The sequence below is a fragment of the Elaeis guineensis genome, chromosome 14 (genome assembly GCF_000442705.2).
Source record: "Elaeis guineensis isolate ETL-2024a chromosome 14, EG11, whole genome shotgun sequence".
In the NCBI taxonomy this organism is placed as follows: Eukaryota; Viridiplantae; Streptophyta; class Magnoliopsida; order Arecales; family Arecaceae; genus Elaeis; species Elaeis guineensis.
This window is the reverse complement of record NC_026006.2, coordinates 52,893,849-52,910,875: the sequence shown is the minus strand read 5'-3', so window position 1 is coordinate 52,910,875 and position 17,027 is coordinate 52,893,849. Positions and strand designations below refer to the sequence as shown.

The following is a 17,027-nucleotide window of genomic DNA, read 5'->3' as shown; positions in this document are numbered from 1 at the left end:
AGATGCAGCATCGAAGGGCCACACGGTCCACTTCAACCTTATAGTGCCCGGAGATGAGTCGGCTCTGGCCAATCCGGCATTGGCTAAGTGGCTCCTCCAAGCAACTCTTCTCCCGACCGACTGGGAGAGTTGAAGAAATCGAACGGTGGCCGATATGTTCTCGTCCTTCTACCCGATGATATTCGGGGTAAGCTTTCACATTTTTTTTTTGATCCGACTCATCTTCTGTCTACAGTTAGTCTATGACATGTCTGACCTAGAAGCTAGCTTTGTGAAGTTCGGTGACTTTCATGGGACATGGATGAATAAGGTGGCAGTCGTCGATGCTGAGAAGGCGGCTGCCCTTAAGCAACTTAAGTCAGCAGCTGAGCGGGAGGCCAAGCTTCAGTAGGAAGTCTCCCGATTGAGTGACGACTTGAAATCTTCTGGAGCCGAGCTTGAGTCAGCTCGTCAAAACATTTCGACTCTTGAGTTGCGGGTCAAGAGCAAGAAACACTCCATCCACCGATTTCGATGGGAACGAGACGGATATATTGCTGAACTTGAAGCCGAACGTAGATGACATCGGGCCAGTCTGGAAAGGTTGGCACTGGCTGAAGAGTCATCTTTCGCACGAGTCAATGTCGAGTTGGCGAAGGCAGAAGCGGAGTCGGTGAGGGAGGCATTGAATCGGGCAATCAAGGACTTCAAAAATTCAGAAGAATTCAAGAAAGAGATCCTCGAAGGTAGATTTGCCTCCTATTACGTCGGGTATGAAGATGGTCGAGATGCGGTCAAAAAATTATACTCGAACCTCGACTTGAGCAGCATCGTCCCTCTAGGGTCGGAAGACGGAGCTGTTGAAGAAGATGTAGTGCCGATCGAAGGAAGAACGTCGACAACACCAGAGGTCGTCCAAGTCTCCGAAGCTACTTTAGAGCAAAGAGATGAAGGCGGCGACTGATGATCAATGTATTTTTGTTTTTCTTCCTTTTGTAACCAAACATTTGTAATCGGACTTCGATCCAATTTTTTAATCTCTTCTTTGTAATGAATGAAAAAAATTTTCTAAGTCAAGACTTTCTTTTGCTTGTCTGATTTTGTTTGTCTGCAATGCATAGTTATTTAGCTATCGAACATCAATCGATGAATCGAGCGTTCGATAGGACTTGTAGAATCATCCGTTAGTCGTATAGTTCTTTTGACGTACTTTAAGAATTAAGATAAACGATTATAAGTCGAATACCCTGCGTCCGATGTTTAGTCAAATTTGTACGTCAAGTCGTTTGATTATCGGTGGCAAGCCAAATTTCCTTCGACTGGCCATAGCCAAGTCGGTACAATTCCAATTCGATCTTGGTCGTATTGGCATAACGTTCCGCTTAATTGGGACTATATCGGCATAATAGTCTTTTGACTATGATCGGCTTTTACAGTGGAAAGCCGAAGTATATTTAATATAGAGATATAGTCGGTACTATGACTTTTACAGTGAAAGTTGGTATGATTAACGTCGGTTTTTACCGTGAAAAATCGAGGTAAATTCTGTGTTAAAGTATAGTCGATAGTTCGACTTTTACAGTGAAAGCTGACATATGGTCGATGGTTGATAGAAATCGACCGTTCACTTGTCGATGCAAAATCGTTTCGTAGTCTATTGAGACTTGTGATTCTAAAATTCTGTATTTCATTCTGAAAAATGTATACATGGGCAATTTTATTGATGATACATCTTTAAATTGTCGGTATTCTATGTTCGGAGAATGGCTGACCCTTTAAGTGTTTCTAACCGATATGCATCTGGTCTGAGTGTTTCGGCTATTTTGTAAGGTCCTTCCCAATTCGGAGATAATTTTTCTTGATCCAAAGATTTTGAGATTTTTACTTTTCTTAGGACCAAGTCTCCTGGTCGGAAGACCTTCAGCTTGACTCTTGTATTATAGTACTGGACTATCATTTGCTGATATGCAGCCATCCGAACTTGAGCTTGCTGTCAGACTTTTGAAAGTAGATCTAAGTCGGCTTTCCGACATTCGGAGTTGCTTGGCTCACAGTATTGCTCGACCCTTGTCGATGGCAATCCGATCTCAAGTGAGATCATTGCTTTTGTCCCATAAGCCAAATTAAATGATGATTCTCCCGTCGGTATGCGAGGGGTTGTTCGGTATGCCCATAAGACCGGATATAATTCTTCTACCCAGAGGCCTTTAGCTTCATTCAGTCGGGTTTTGAGTCCATGCAGAATTGTTCGGTTGGTTACCTCCACCTCTCTGTTTGATTGTGGATGGCCGACTAAGGTGAGTCTGTGCATAATATGATATTTCGCATAGAACTCTTTGAAGTTTTGATTATCGAATTACCGACCATTGTCAGTAATGATGGTATGTGGCAAATCGAATCTACATATGATTGATTTCTGAATGAAGTCTTCCATCTGACTTTCAGTAATTTATGCCAGAGGTTCAGCTTCAACCCATTTGATGAAGTAATCGATAGCAACCACTATGAATTTTCTCTGAACAGATGTCGGAGAGAGGACCAAGTATGTCAATTTCCCACTGTGCGAAGGGCCATGGTGCAATAATCGATGTTAGCTGGCTGGCCAGTTGGTGTTGTATATTTGCATATTTCTAACATGGTTCACACCTTCGGACAAGCTCAGCTGCATCTTTCTTCATGGTGGGCCAATAGTATCCTTGTCGCAGGACTTTATAGGCTAATGATTTGCCCCTTAAGTGATTTTCATAAATTCCTTTATGGACTTCTCGAAGTGCATAGTCGGCATCTGTTGGTCCCAAACATTTTAGCAAGGGAAGAGAGAACGACCTTTTATAGAGATGACCATTCATCAGAATGTATTGAGAGGCCGTCCATCGAAGTCGTTTGGCTTCTGAGGGATCTATAGGGAGAGTCCCATCAGTCAGGTACCGAATGATCAGATCCATCCAACTCGGTTCAACAGTGAGTTGTAACACTTTATTGACTTTGTCGATACTCAACTGTTCGAGACATTCAACGAATGTCCGACCCAACGAGTTGTAGTTGCAAGCCGGGAGTGTCGGCCAGAGCATTTTCGATTCTTGAGATGTGAAAGATCTCAAAGTATTTCACGGTTGATATAAGATCCTTCACCTTCTAAAGATATTTCATCATGATAGGTTCTCCGGCTTCAAATTCACCCTTGACCAACAATCAACAGAGTCGGTGAAGACCTTCAGACTGTCGATGTCAAGTTCTTTGATGATTTTCAAGCCGGCTAAGAGCGATTCATATTCAACTTGATTATTCGATACTTTGAAGTTGAACTGAAGGACGTATTCGGTAATTATCTCTTCGGAATTTGTAAGGATGAGATCAACTCCACTCCCTTGTGCGTTAGATGCTCCATCGATATGCAGCATCCAAGCCGACCTTAAGTCGGGTTCGGGAGTCGTAGTCTGCTTTATTGTATCACCAGTTTCATCTTTTGGTTTATTATCGGGTATTGTACATTCGGCGACGAAGTCAGCTAAAACTTGCGCCTTCATGGACGATCATGGGCAGTATTGTATGTCGAATTCGCCAAACTTTATTGCCCACTTTGCCATTCGACCCGATGTATCAGGTCGATGTAAGATCACCTTCAACGGCTGATTTGTCAAAACCACAATTGGGTGTGCCTGGAAGTATGGATGAAGCTGTTGAGATAATATGATTAGAGTGTAAATCATTTTCTCCGCTCTTGAATACCTCACTTCGGCGTTGTGTAGCACCTTGCTAGTGTAGTAGATCGGTCTTTGGATTCGATTTTCATCTTCTTGGATGAGCACCAAACTGACCGCTTTAGATGAAGTCACTAAATAGAGATACAGCGTTTCTCCGACCTTTGATTTTGTGAGTAGAGGTAGAGAGGTTAGGTACTTTTTCAAGTCTTCGAAGGACTGTCGGCATTCATCTGACCATGAGAAGTCCGTCTGCCACAAAGTCTTGAAGAATGGCAAGCATCTTTCAGCTAACCTAAAAATGAATTGGCTGAGTGCGGCGATTCTTCCATTGAGTTGCTGTATCTCTTTCTTCGAGCTCGGGTGCTTCATGTCGTTGATGGTCTTTATCTTTTCGGGATTAGCTTCGATTCCTCATTGCGATACAAGAAATCCAAAAAAATTTTCGGACGTCACCCCAAATGCACACTTAGTCGGATTCAACTTCATTTGATGACGTCAAAATGTGCTAAAGACTTCCTTCAGGTCCCGAACATGCTTTGAAGTTTAAGGGCTCTTCACCAGCATGTCGTCTACATACACTTCCATATTTCGTCCGATTTGTATCTTGAAGATCTTATTGACAAGCCGTTGGTAGGTGGCTCCGATATTTTTCAGACCGAAAGATATTACTTTATAACAGTACATGTCCTTGTCGGTTACGAAGGCTGTGTGTTCCTCGTCTTCAGGCACCATCCGAATTTGATTGTATCCGACGAAGGCATCCATAAAGCTTAAAAATCGATGGCCTGAAGTGGCATCAATCGATTGGTCGATCTTCGACAGTGGGAAGCTATCTTTTGGACAAGCTTCATTCAAATCTGTATAGTTGATGCAGATTCTTTATTTCTCATTGGCCTTCCTTACCATTACTACGTTGGTGAGCCAATCGAGATAGTAGCTTCTCTGATGAAGTCTGTTGTGAGGAGCTTGTCGACCTCTTCGTCAATGATCTTTTGTCTTTCGGGGGCAAAAGATCGTTTCTTTTGTCTCACCAGCTTGACATTCGGATTGATGTTGAGTCGGTGAGTCATTACATCCGGAGGGATGCCCGACATGTCGGTGGCCGACTAAGCAAAAATATCGATATTTGCTTTTAGTAGATTTATTAGTTGCTGTAGCTCCGGATCAGACAGCTACGATCCAATTTGGACCATTTTTTTGGGGTCTTCTTTTAATAGGATGAAAACCAATTGTTCAGCTGGTTCACCCCTCTCCTGATTCTCTCTTCGGTCCAATTTGTCGACGGGCAGAGTCTTCAGGTTTATTGTTTTGTGTGGAGACTAAGAAGCAGCATCGGGCTAACTATTGGTTTCCATGCATTTCTCCGACTCCATTTCTTATCGAAAATCGAACTAATAGATGGTATGTCGAGACCACTGCTCTCAATGCATTAAGACTAGGTCGTCCGAGTATGGCATTATAGGCCGAAGAAACCCGAACAACCGTGAATGTCACAAGAACAGTACTCTACAGTAGTTTAGTTCCCGCAGTTGAGAGAAATTTTTCCTTCCACAATAACAGCATCCTCAGTGAAACCGACCAATGGCATCGAGACTCTTCTGAGTCGATCAATCGGTAGTCGCATTCGAAAAAAAAGTAAAAAAAAACATCAGTCGAATTTTCATTATCTACAAAGATTCTTTTTACATCATAATTTGCTATTGTTGTTGAAACAACAACAGCATCATCATGGAGAGTTTGAATTCTCCGAACATTCTCTTTTGAAAAAATTATTACATCATTGAGTCGTCGCCTCTCCGCCAACTCTTCTTCGAAAGTGCCCCCTAGTTTGATCGTCCGGAGATCATGTTGATCACTCCTGCAGTCGGCTGATTATTGATAGCCTCCTCAGTTTGCGGCTGAGGTCGTCAGTCAGCAGGAGGTTGAGTCGACTGATCCCTTCAGTACTTTTCGAGGTAGCCTCGTCGGATTAGGGCCTCTATCTTGTCTCTGAGTTGGATGGATTGTTTGGTATCATGACCGTGGTCACGATGGAACCGACAGTATTCCCTCCGATCACGGTTCCTTGAGGGCACCTTCAACGGTGGAGGGTGCCGTAGGTACTCTGCTCCTTCGATCTCCATGAAAATCTGCGCACGGAGAGCAGAGAGAGGAGTATAGGAGTTATACCTGCCATAGTTCGGCTTCGGACTCCATCATCAGGGTGAAGCTCGCTTATTGGAAGGTGGCCGACTTGATTTGACTAGAGCTTCACTTTTCTTTTGTTTCTTCTTCTGACCCTTATCTTCTGTCTGGCGTCGGTTAGAAGCAGCCTCGTCCGTGCGGATGTACTTATACGTGCGTTCGAGTTCAGCATAGGTCCGAGGGAGAGTTTTGTCCAAAGTAAGAGAATCTGGATCCCCTTAGACCCATTTTCATGGCCGATATAGCCATGTCCTCATTGAAGTCCCTGACCTCAAGTGTGGCCGTGTTGAAACGGGCCACAAAGTCTTTTAATGTCTCAGTCTCTCCTTATTTGACTGAGAAGAGACTGTCGGATGTTCGCGGCGGCCTTCGACTAGTGCTGAAGTGGGCCACGAAAGAATGTTCGAGCTGCTCGAAGGAATTGATGCTTCTGATTGAAGCCCGAAATACCAGATCCGAGCAGCTTTCCGAAGAGTTACCGAGAAGCCGATGCATAAGAAGATGTCGGTTGCCTCCTAGATCATCATGAGAGCTTTATAGCTCTTCAGGTGGTCGATTGGATCGGTGGAGCTGTCATATGCTTCCATCTGTGGCATCTTGAATCGAGATAGAATCAGCTCGTCCAAGATGTACTGAGAGAGGCTGGGTGGTGTGGAAGTCGTAGTCACCAGAGGACTTCCGACCTTTCACTTAAAGTCAGATAAGTTGGTGGTCAATCTCCTGAAACTTGCATTCATAGTCGTCTAACTGCCGTTGCCGAAAAACTTCGGGAGTAGAACCTCTCGATGAGCTTGAAGAAGCAGATGTCCGCAGCCGTTTCCCCTTCCTAACACTGCGAAGATGAGAAGAAGGGGGAACACCGTGAGTGGTGGGTGGCACGATGAGTGTCGAGAATGTGATCGTCCATCTAGATGAGTGTCGAGACGAGTACTCCAGGGAGGAAAAAGGTGATCGCCATGGAGGACGGTGGCTGTGCTTGGAAGGCACCGACTACGCCACCGATTGTTCCACCGACGGCTGCTGCTGCTGGATTTGCTGATGTTGGAGGCTTTTGACTGCCTTCATCAAAATGTTCATCTGCTGCACAAGTGCAGCGATCTGGACGTCTGTGGTGACTACGGAACGCGAAGAACTAGGCTCTGCTATTGGAGATGGAGAAGGATCTTTCCGACGGGAAGAGTGCCTCGCCGAATCGATTCAAAGTTGGGCTCTGATTTTCGGCATGATCGACTGCAGATTTTTCCCTACCTGACGCGCCAATCTATTGCGGCCAACTCTCTGTCGCCTGTCGCCGGTGATGAGCACCTACAAAACATCCTCACAGACCGGAGTTGTGTCCGACGGAGACCTTCTGATGCTCAAGTCAGAGTGAGAATTGATGAACAGTTGATTTGAGTGTCGAAAGTAGTAGAGCTCTGACTCAAAAGTGTCTTACCGATGCTGTTCACTTACCCTCCTTTTATAAATGATTCTGATGTAATCGTCGAGCACGTGGTCCCGCTTTTTATAGCACTAAATTATCGGGCCATAATTGTGGAGTTAGTGGGTTGTTAATTTTGACTAATTATCGTGATACGTAGTCGATAACCGTTCATAGCGGTTATAGTATGTTGAACAGATTGGCTGACTATATATCGGTAGTATTGATGTCTGTGGAATGTCCGAGCAACCATCGACTAGTAATTCTAATATGCTGACGGTCTTAGGTCGGAGGTTGTTCAAGTTGTCTGCTGTTGATCAGTAGTAGCCGAACATTAGTCGGTTTGCCGGCCATTAGTCGGTGTGATTTGTCTAGTCAGTCGATGCATAGTTGAAGTTGTATGTTCGGTCAGTTGGTCTTTGTTGAGTCGAAGTCGGGGGTTGGTTGACTTGAATCGGGGGTCGATTAACTTACTCCAACACGCCTCATTGCCAACTTCACTATTTATCATGTTTTTTAAAAAAATATGATGAATAGAGGTGTCGCCCCTATTTCAAATCTGCAGCAACAATAGGGCTGATTTAAGTCATCCGATGGCCCTTCGACTCGCTCTCCCTTCCCCTCCCTCTCTCTCCGCTCTCATTTTCTCTTACAGAGGACCGCGAAGTCTGGGAGGCCTCGATGGCCCTTCAAGGGCCTCTATGGCCCTCCGATGGCCACCGTCGGCCTTCCTTTCCTTCCCCCCTCTCCCTCCCCCTCCCCCTCCCCCTCCCCCCCTTTCTTTTCCTCCTCGGTTCATCCCTCATTTTCGTATTGATTTGGGCCCGATACGGGGGTGTACCAACTTATATCGCTAGACGTCTGGCACAGGATTTGGTTCTGAGTCAACAATCCTCAATCCAAACAGGCTCTAACTATTTTAAAAAATACTTTACATCAGCACAGAGTCGAGAGAAGTGGTTCAGAATAAGACATAATATTCCAATCGTATCGAGTCATTGATCTATAGGAGGAATGATTTTCAAGCATGGAAATGACATCCACAACAAGCATATCCATGGCCATGTCACCATTGATACATGTTTGAAGGATCTAGTTCTTTTTTGAATTACGAATCAGATACCAGAATAAATCCATAATAGGTCTTCAAACCAACATCCTTTTAAACACCCAACAAACCAAATAACTCGTCGAGGTAGGATGATTGTACTGTACTTTAAATAATCATACTAGAGCATAGTTATTATCATAAATGAGATTCAAGAACAATATTCTATTCTATTCCCTTCTAGATCTAGCAACTGCTAATTGAAGTTAAATCTATAGATCAAAGTCCTTCAAAGGATTTTACACCCCAAGGCTGAAATGTGAAGGCCCACCCGAACCCGGTCTATTTGACCATCCCGACTAGGCTTGGCCCATCTACAGCTAGCCCCACATGTGCTTTGCACGTGCTGGTTGGTAGCAAACTTCTGATGGTAGTCTGCTTTCCCCTTCGAGCACCAACGACTCTGAGCTCAAATTGGACACCTAGAGCACTAGAACCCTCAATGTCCTCTATAAATAGGACCCTTCCCCTCTATGACCCTCCATTGGCGATCATGGCCCCTCCTTTCTTGCTCTTTCTTCCTTCTCAAGAACATGGATTCCTAGCATTGTGCCCACCAAAAAACATGGTCAGAGAATGCCACCAAAGCCAAGGTAAAGCTCGGCCTTCTTCTCCCTTGCTATCTCTTCTCTCCACGACCCTAGAACACCACCACTGGCTGAGAAATTCACTTGAAATCGACTAAGGAAGACCTCCACCCAGTTTCCCTTGGCACCGGACCTCTAGTCAAGTCGTCCAGCATCCCTACCACCCTATCTGGAAGCCATGGTCGCTGATTCACGGCCAATGACCGGAAAGAAACAAGAAAAGGCTTGGATCCCCTGTTTTTTGAGTCCTTTCCCATGTTTCTCATTGGCCAGTCATCACCGTTGGTTGTCCACCACCACCCTCCACTGGCCATGCCTCGACGCTTATTGTTGGACCTTTGATTGTACTGTCACACTGACCACTGCTCCTTCCCCTATTTTGCCAAGAAAGAAGAAAAGAGAAAAAAAGAAAAGAGAGAGGAGCTATCTCCCTCCTCTCTCGTGTTTCTCTTTCTAAGAAGACCTATGTATCCCAGTATCAAGCCCCATTTTCTTGTTTTAGGGATCCGGATTGACCCCGATGAGGAGGCCCTGAACTGCCTTGGTGCCCAACCACTTTGTTAGACCGATCACACGATCAACAGCCTCCTATTTTTATTATTCAATGGAATTGAATTCATTGAATAGGAATTGATTATGCTTTTTATATTTTAAATGGGATTAGTAGATTCGCCTAGTGAACTTTGAAGTACTAGAGTGGATGAGATAAGCAGATTTTATATTCCTTATTAATTTTTCAATTATCATATTTCTTGTATGCACACGATTTGCTGTTAACGACAATATATATATATTTTTAAAAACCAGGATCAGCATATGTGATATGAAAAGTCAATTTGCTATGAAAAATGATTTCTTGAATGTTTTCAATGAAAATAGCGTGCTTATAAAATATGAATCTTAGCATGCCATTTAGTGCTTTTCTATCTATTTATATGTATCTTTTTAAGAAAAATATATAAAAGTTTTAAAGGCTTTCAGATAGCTATGTATGAATCCCTAAAATTGAGGAAGGTCGATACCAAAGCTAGCATCTATAAGAAACATGGCCCTACCAGCAGGTACAAAGTTGGCATACGAAACAAGTATTTTGTTGATTAAGAAATATAGCCCTGTCACAGGTATAAAGTGACCACAGGACAAATATCTGTGAGCAACGTTTTGAACCATAATTTGAATACATGACAAGAATAACTACAACTTTATTTGCAATCATGTTTATGAAATATCCATGATTTATGCATACACGATTAGTTTTATGAATTGCTTTGTTATATTATACTACAAAAAGCTCTATTTGTGATATCTGCTATCTTCTTTAAATGAAGCAGTATTCATGTGAAAAACTTATGCTTGATTCACTAAAGTGAATGTTTGAGTTATTGAGCTTATATCTCTTTATTTTTTCTTTTGTTTTTCCAAAAGAATAAGATTAGGAACGAAGGATGATCCGTGCTTGGAGTCCGTGCTAGCGAGCTTGGAGATTTTGTAGCAGAAATTTTAGTTCTTAAATTGATTAAGAATTTGTTGTGACTTTCTGAATTTTAAGGTTATGAGTTTTGATATTTTTATTTTGGATTTAGTCGCTCTAAATCGATATTCATTTAATTATTTAACGGATGATGCATCTGGATCTTTTATTCTATTCGATATTATGATTGTTGGTTTCATATTATCAGCCTGTTTTCCTAGGTAGCATGACTATGTTATATCCTGGATTTGGGACGTGATATGAAAAACCACCATAAGAGGTGAAAGTATGGTCTGTCGTACCATCCGATACCATCTGGTATGCGACAGATCATACTATACGGGTATGCTATTTCATACCATATTGAACTGCATACCGATACTATAATCAGGATTTGCCGTACTGGGCCGAACCACCCGATACGGGGCGTATCGAACCGAACCGACGGCCTGCCAATCCGGTTCGGGGGTTTTTATTAAAAAACCCCTCCGAACTGCACCGAACCGCCCGATTCAGTACGGTTCGGGTCCATACCGCCCAAAACCGAGCGGTATGGATTGGTACGGTCCGATTCGGCATGAACCAAACTGTACCGACAAGGCCACATGCCAAAAGGGGGAGGGGGGAGGGGAGTGGGGCCTGGGATGTTTTTTAGTGGCAGCCCAGTGCTTGAGTTCTCTAAGAGGTCTCAAAAAACTTCCGAAGGTCCCGAGAGTCTCAACGAAACCGTTGAGATGCCCAAAAAATTAGAAAAAAAGGGAAAAACTCTATCATATTGCAGCAGTGATTTGAGGAGAGGCTGATTTTTGGCCGGAAGTAAGATAATATGTTATTCTCTTAGTAAATATTTTATTATTTTTATTTTTATTGTTAAAAATAGGATAAGAATGAGGAAGTATGAAAATAAGAGAAAATCATGTCAAAATTTTATGATTTTGGTATGATTTAATTATATGTGATAGATCTTTGAAAGATCTACACAATGGCATCAAAATTATTAATTTTTGTTAATTATATATTTTTTTAAATATTTATATATATTTATTCATAAAAAAATTAATAAAAAAATAAATTTAAAGAAAAAAATCAGTTTTAGAATCATGTTTAGAATGATTCAAGCTACTTAAATCTAATCTCAATTTTTTTTTAAAATATTTGAAATTAAAAAATATTTTTATAATTATTTAAATAATAAAAAAATATTATAAAATAAAAAATATATAAAAATAGTGTTATATTTTAGTTAATTTAAAAATATTATTTGGAGCATATAACATATTTATTTTGAATTTATAAGTTTTAAAATTATTATTGAAATTATTTTAAATTTATATATAATTTTTTTAATTATCATTAAACTATTGTATTTTATTATACTTGCAGATATTTATAAGAAAAAAAATTTAGAGCATGACGTTCGTTGACTTTAATTAATCAGCTATTTTTTAACATATATTTATTTATACAAAAATTATTAAAAAATAAATAAAAAATCAGAGTTTTTTTTAAAATTAAGAATAATGTTTAGAATGATTCAAGCAATTGAAATATTTGAATCTAACTTGAGATTTTTTGAAATATTTTTTTATAAATATTTAAATAGTAAAAAATATTATCAAATAAAAAATACAAAATTAATGTTATATTACAGTTAATTCAAAATAATTATTTGAAGCACTATTTTTTTTTAATTCATAAATTTTTACTTTATATATAATATTTTTTTAATAATTATTAAACTGTCGTGTTTTGTTATACCTGTAGAAATGAGTAAGAAAGATCCAGAGCATGACATCAGTTAGGATCATGATGAGATGCTCTCGGCTCGATATTATTGGAGATACAAATGGTGCAACACAGAGTTCAAGGAAGGAGGGTTGACTAGATTGAAGCAGCACCTGGCTTGTGGTTATCCTGATGTGTCCATTTGTCGGAAATGTCCGCAAGAGGTCCGATAATTGATGAAAAAGTATTTTGCTGACTTGAAAGCAGCGAAGGAAAGGGCAAAGCAGAAAAGAGCCGAAGTAGACCGTCGAGCTACGGAGCCACCTTATCACTCTAGAGAGTCAGGAGGCTTCTGCTCCAGATGATGAGGCACAGATTGAGGCTGCCATTCAGGCGAGCTTAGCAAATCAGTACTGGCAGGAGGAGATGACCCGATATAGAAAGCGATTTGGACCATCATGCTACGAATCGGGGTCTGGATCAGCGACCGATGGGAGAGAATTCGAGTTAAGGACTACCTCAGTCAGAGAGTCCGGTGGTAGAGAGAGCAGACGCAACATATCTTCTTTGTTGGGAGCTTTTGGCAGTAGGAGATCCTCCAGAGATTCCAACAGGAGCCACCATCCATGATTTGGATCCACATGCTTTGCCCAGCAAGAATTCAAAACAGCAGAGGATTGACACTGGTGAAAAAAAGATAAGAAAGATGTGGCGAGCTATTGGATCATGGTTTCATTTCAGTCATATTCCAGCAAATGCAGCAGCCAATCCTTACTACCGATCTGCTATTTCAGTCATAGAGGCTGCCGGCCAGGATGTAGATCCACCAGAACCTAAGGACATCTATGGTTAGCTTCTTGACAGCAACAAGAAGGATCTGCAGAGATGGATTGCTTCTTACAAAAATAAATGACCTACATACAGACTGACAGTGATGTGTGATGGTTGGACCGATCCTACTAGATGGAGCATCATTAATTTTTTGACATACTATGATAGAAAAATATTTTTTCACAAATCAATTGATGCTTCAGATAAGATGCACGATGCCTTATATATCCTTAGTCTGATGGAGAAGGTGATTGATTCAGTGGGTGAGCAGCATGTCGTGCAGGTCATCACAGATAATGGACCACAATATAAGATTGCCGGAGAGTTGCTGATGGAGCAGCGATCGCAGATATACTGGACCCCGTATGCTGCATATGGCATTGATCTTATATTGATGGATATTGGGAAGATTCGTAGGGTGCAGCAGGTAGTGGAGATTGCCCAGACTATTACTAGATTTATCTACAACCACACATGGGTTTTCATTAATGCGGACGTATACCGGGAAGATCTTAAGACCGGGTATCACACGATTTGCTACCAACTACATAGCACTTGATAGTCTTCTTCAAAAGAAAGCAGCCGTACGTCAGATGTTTGTCAGTGCCGAGTGGCAGGAGAGCAGATGTGTGAGGGCCAACACTGATGGAAGTCATGTGGAGAATTTGGTGATGAGGCAGTCATTTTGGCAGCAGATTGAGAAGGTAGTGAAGGCTATTAAGCCATTATATGAGATTTTTCGCGCCGTGGACAGTGAAAGATACCTCCAGATGGGCTTCTTATATTACATGATGGAGAGGGCAAAGAAATAGATCAATGAGAATGATCCGAAGCATGCTCAAGAATTCATTAACATCATTGAGCGCCGTTGGAACTATCAGATGGGTAGAGATTTGCATCTAGTCGGTAAGCACGGATTCAAAAATATTTTAAAATATTTTTTTTTATGCTTGTAAAAGTATACTTAATCAGTCTTGAAATTTATCTGCAGCTTATTATTTGAATCTGGATTTCAGTATACCATTTTCGGGATAAATATGGACAACGAGCTTCTTGCTACTCTTCGTAATGTCATATATAAGATGATGCCCGATCCAGAAATCGCGTCGTTGTGTCTGCAAGAGGTATGCTAGTTTAAAACAGATGTGATTATTCAACTGAATTTGATCTGTACTCAACGATATATTTATAAATTTAATAAATATTTTTTTTTCAGACGAAACAGTTTAGAGAGGGATCAGACAGCTTTAGAGTCTCATCAGCTATCGTAAGCAAAAAGCAGATGAATCCAGATAAATTACATATCACTAATGAGCAGCATAGATTGATATGTAATTTTGCTTAATAATATTATAAAATTTGATATGTAATTTTACTTTTGCAGCTGAATGATGGATTCATTTTGGAATGTCAGCAAAAAATTTGAGATGTGTGACTGTCCGTATTCTCTCAGACGGTCTCTACTAGTGGCTGTGAGCACAATTGATCGACTTTCACCCTTATCCACAGTAAACAGAGAAATCGTCTGACACAAAAATACCTCAATGATCTTGCATATATTCACTACAATCTAAGGTTGAGGTTAAAATACATTCAGGAGGAAGTACAGTTGAAGTACACTGATCCGATGCTATAAGATTATGCTGACGAGGATGACGATCCGATCATCGGATGGCCTGCAGGTCAACAACAGGAGTCAGAGCTTGATGAGCCGAGGTCCCCTCCACGACCAGCCAGTATGGTAGTTAGGAAGATCAGGGTGGATCCACGGCAATGGGCAGAAAGAAATATTCCACATAAGGTTTCAACTGATCAGCCACAGCCTGAGGGGACACAAGCGACTCATTCATCACATGATTCGATATCCGATACATCTTCCCAAAGGTTCAAGCAACAGATGTATAGACGAGGTCGGCAGTCAGCAAGAAGGCATCCATCCTCCCAATCACAGGAAACTCGATCACAGAGGTACACAAAGGGGAAAAGAAAAAATAGTTGCATGTGCACCATTCTCGAGAGTAGAGCTATCTGGCTCAGATTCGGACACTAGAGAGAGTGATGATGATACAGGTAGTAGTAGCCATGAATCTGATGATCAGAGAGGAACTAGAGGATAGGAGACCACTGTTTATGAGATAGCCACAGGGTGATATTCAATTCACCGATGAGTCCTAGTTTACACATACCACACAAGATAGAGATCATGGTGGACGAGTCAGTAGAGACCATGGGGAGCCGATTTCATATAGACGACGGGCTTCTAGAGGTTGTCCAGCACATGATGCAGCTGCAGACGATCTTGCACGTGGAGTAGGATCCATGGGTGTATTTGGATCATCCTCGCATTATGGATCCTATTATCCGCAGCTACCTTATGATCCATATGGATATAGTGCATCTGAGGCATCGTCTTCTAATGGTTACTACCCTATGCAGCTTGGAGCATCATACGGATCAGATTTTGCTACCGGTATATTTGGATGGGCTCCTCCACAACCGTACCATCATCCCGAGGATACTTCTCAGAGCCAGAGTTTGAGTGAGAGATCTGAGATATCTTACAATCCAGAGAGGATATCTTATGGGATGAATATTCAAGAGTACGGTGCAGTTTGGCTAGAGGGTTGGACTGATGTTCCTCCAGATTATGTTAATGATTCAGATATCTATGAGCGTCACAGATACTCGATGAGAAATTAAATACAGAGTAGATCTTGAGGTTGGTATATCAATTATTGTGCTTTGTACTTAAACGTTTAGATACATTTTAATGCATATTTTATATATATATTTTTTAATTTTAAGATGATATAGTTGTAATATAATGTAAATAAATATATATTTAAAATTTTGGATTAAGAATCTTTGTACCGCTATCTAACTCAAAATTGAATCCAAATATATCAATAATATGTAATATAATGTAATTTTGGGGTTGTATTTATGAATTAATAACTTGAACACCCACAAAAAAAATAAAAAGAAAAAAAATTATACCGATACCGACTCGGTACGCCGAAGCATACCGTGTCGTTATGGTACGGTACCGATACCGTACCATATCGAAATGGGACCGGTATGCTGTTAGGTACCGGTACAGCGACCCTTGCTATAATAGAATGATACTGATATGGATCCGATATCAAGACGGCGAACCTTGAGTGAAAGTGACTAAAGAAACCAAAGTCTTTGGTGAATTCCATTGAGAGAGGAGGGAGCACGAAGTTAGATGAGACAGGGAGTATAATGGAAGAGATTAAGAAAGCAGAAAGAAGAACATAGGGGTTGTGTAGAAAATTAAAGATGAATTTGGAAAAGGGTGTTGATAGCCAATAAAAAAAGCATGGGAGGCCTCAGTTGCCTAGTTTCTCTCTTTTTTTTTTTAAGTTAAATTTCATAAAACTATTTTTAAAAGTAAAAAATCAATTTCTAAAAAAAGGTACAACATTTGCAATTTTGCACTTGATGCCAAGGTTTGCAATATAGGCACCGAACCATGTAATGGTACCATATTGGTACAATGCCAGTATAGGATTGGTTCAGAATACCAATAATTGGTACACCCCTTATACCAATATCGGTTCGGTACTGGTGTGGAAGGGTATGCTTGGTATGGGATAGTAAGTACCACTACTATGAACCTTGGTTGTGCATGCTCGGTATGGGATGGTAAGCACCAGTACCATGAACCTTGGCTGATGCACACATTCTATCAAAATTTGATCTACTTATGGTATGATGTAGGCATGCTCAGGTTCCACTCAAGGCTTTAAATTGTTGTAAATTTCAAATCCATCCGACAAAAAAAAATCCTCCTTTTGGGTTGATTTTTCTGTATTGTGCATGAATCCAGCATACATAGAAAACCTTGACAAATATATCTAACTTAATATTGCCATTTTTATTTCTTGAAAAAAATATAATATTTACTATTTAGACAATAAAATATGATAAACAAACAAAACTACAGTTTAGGAACCAAAAAAGGCTGTACCAAGGGTGCTGGTTGCACATCTGT

At 41.0% G+C, this 17,027-nt stretch overlaps 1 protein-coding gene and 1 pseudogene across 2 annotated transcripts in view; one reads left to right on the top strand and one right to left on the bottom strand.

Annotated features, from left to right (window-relative positions):
• LOC105057594 (protein CLT1, chloroplastic) overlaps positions 1–17,027 on the bottom strand; it is a 79,080-nt gene that overhangs the window by 14,296 nt on the left and 47,757 nt on the right. The window lies entirely within an intron of this gene.
• Positions 13,498–15,863, top strand: LOC140853759 (uncharacterized; annotated as a pseudogene).